The sequence below is a fragment of the Alligator sinensis genome, unplaced genomic scaffold (genome assembly GCF_000455745.1).
Source record: "Alligator sinensis unplaced genomic scaffold, ASM45574v1 scaffold165_2, whole genome shotgun sequence".
Taxonomy (NCBI): domain Eukaryota; kingdom Metazoa; phylum Chordata; order Crocodylia; family Alligatoridae; genus Alligator; species Alligator sinensis.
The window spans coordinates 880,335-883,195 of NW_005841965.1; the positions used below are offsets into that span (position 1 = coordinate 880,335).

The 2,861-nt window shown below is 47.5% G+C and overlaps 1 protein-coding gene across 1 annotated transcript in view; it reads right to left on the reverse strand.

Annotated features, from left to right (window-relative positions):
- The window catches only part of ANO3 (anoctamin 3), a 462,814-nt gene that overhangs the window by 46,055 nt on the left and 413,898 nt on the right, over positions 1-2,861 (reverse strand).

Genomic DNA, 2,861 nt, shown 5'->3' on the forward strand with positions numbered 1-2,861 from the left:
GGACTCCCCAAAATGTAGACCCTACTCCTGCAATACAATAATGAAATTTGAAATTGAGAAATCATGTGACCACAATACTAAACACATTAGCTTCCACTTCTTGATTGCTTTGCCATTTTTTGTACCCTATCCCGGATCATCATCATGAAGTGTATACACTCCAGGGTGCAGTATTCATTTTAGCTGCAAAGTCTAGATCTCTTTGTAGGTGGCAGTAATTATTTTTTTCATGTCTACATATTTAAGTACCAAATGGAGCAGTTTATGTTCCATTTTTGAAAACTATCCAGTATGTAATGTCACGATGTACATTTTATTCACCAGGAAACTAGTCAGTTCATCAGGAAACAGTCACTCTTTTTCATGGTATTTTTCAGCAGTGACTGTGAACAAGCCACACAACAACAGCAATAGAAGGCTTAAGGAAAGAATTATGTATGCAATTGAATTAGAAGGGTATTGAAACTATAAGTAGGTAGGAAACTTCCAGAGACAGACTTTAGCCAGGAGAGTTTATAAACTTGGGGACAGTCTAGAAAAAAAAAAAAGATGAATAAAGCATGTCTTTAACATGTATTAGGAAAAAAAAGATGATCTGTCCATAAAAAAAATGAGAAATCATGAGTTGGACTGAAAACCTGTCATTGGAATGAGGCTGGATGCAAAGTGTTGATGGACAGAGCAGAGCAATGCCACCTTCAATCTGAGCGGGAGAACAGGACAGTATCCTGTAGGGAGCTCTGTCATGGTTTTGTAGACCATGGGAGCCTCTATATTCCCCTCCTCTCCACTGCAGCCACATGCTGTTGCTGTGTCCTTTGCTTGCCTGTTATGGCTGCTCACCTCAAAAGTAGGCAGGGTATAGAAAGTTGGTGTTAAACCCCTACATTTGAATCTGGTCCTTGTTACCACTCTTCAGGGCCTGCCAGAAGACTTACATTTACATGATGTAAAACAAATGTCAGTAAAAAGTTTGTTTGTCAGTAAAAGCTTACAGTTTGTCGGTAAAAAAAAATCTTGGGTTGGTAACCCTGATAATGGCCTAAGTAGCTTTAAGTGAAAAATGCTTAAATGTTGTTTGCTGAACATCACTGACCAAGGTTTCAAGTTTAAAATGCCAATTAAAGAGGGCATACATCATTATATGTTACTGGAGCAAACCCATGTGGGTGAGATCTGTTGGACAGGCATGTTTTGGAAAAAGGTTTGAATAGAGGAGCATGGTAAAAATTAATAGAATTTAAAAAAAAGGTTTTAAAAACTCATTATAGTCAAACATTCCATATGTTTCATGATTTTAATGAAATAAACAGTTTTATTTTAGTAAAGACTTTGGTTTAATTACTGTTGATTTTGTTTATTGTTTAAAGCCCAATCTTGTATCCATGCAAATAATCCTTATGTATTAGGCCTGTGCAAAGCAGCAAGTATTTGCTTTGGATTCGGACTCGGCCAATTCAGAGGGACAGTGATTCAATTTGGTAATTTGAATCATTGTCCCAATTCAATTCGGCTTATTCAGATCTGGAGATTCAGCACCAATTAGGAGATTCTGCCTGACTATACAGGCATCAGTCCTTGATGATGCTGGACACAAATGCCTCCAGCTGGTAAGTCTATTGTGGTGGGCAGAGGTGGAAGGGAAGGGGCGCGGCAGGGGGGCAGATCAATGCCCCCATAGTGATGGAGGGACTGGGGCTGGGAGAAGCTGCCCAGCTGGGGCGGGGGAGCACGGGACTTGGAGAGGGGGGTTCCTGTCACTGCATGCTGCTGTGTGCCACTGGTCAGGGAGCTGATCTTCCAGTGCCTCCTCTAGCGGCTTTCACTACCGGTCTGGGAGAGCATGGGAGCAGGTGTGTGTCCCTGGATCTGTGTGGGGTGGGCTGGGCTGGGCTGTGCTCCAGACTGGAGGCAGAAAGCACTGGGAGCAGGGGCTATGTCCTCCTGTTGCTTGCCCAGCTGGGGCAGGGGGGCACGGGATGGTGCCGCTGTGCTGCCTTGGATAAGTGGTGTACAGTGGCAGAAGCCACTCCAGCCTCCCCGCACCTCCTGGAGAAGCTGCAGCTTCACCCTGTCCCACCCCGGCTTGGCCAGCAGCAGCAGGGCATGGGGGTGGGCACATGCACCCGGATTGGGGCAGGCAAGTGGCAGGAACTATGGGACATTTTAGGGTGGCAGCAGCCTCCCCATAGCCCCCACTCCAGTGCACTCTGAGGGGCAGGCAGAGCCAGGGCTGCACTCCAGGCTGTGGCTGGGGCTAGCCATCCAGAGCACAGCCCTGGCTCCACCCACCCTGTGGAGTGCAGCCTAGCAGCGGGTGGCTGGGGCTAGCCTCCCAGAGTGCAGCCCAGCCCAGCCTACCCTGTGCAGATCCGGGGGCACACGCCCACTCCCATGCCTTCCCAGACTGGTGGCAAGAGCCACTGGAGGAGCCACTGGAAGAGCAACTTCAGGAGTGGTGGTGTGCAGCAGCATGCAGTGACGGTAGCCCCCCTCTCTGAGTCCCATGCTTCCCCACCACAGCTGGGTGGCTTGTCTCAGCCCTAGCCCCAATCCCTCCCTTGCAGTGGGGGCATTGATCTGTCCTGCCATGCCTCTTCCCTTCCTCCTCTGACCACCATAACAGACTTACCAGCTGGAGGCAGCTGTGTCCAGCATTGTCAAGGACTGCTGCCTATATAGTCTATGGCCAAATTTCCAAATCTCTCCAAATTGATTCAGAGGCTTCCGAGTCAATTCGGACATTTGAATGGGTCTCTCAATTTGCTGAATCTCACCAAATCTCCTATTGAAGCTTTGCACAGCCCTATTATGTATGTAGGCAGCAGTCATTTCACTAGTCATGCTTGGGTAAGCAGCAT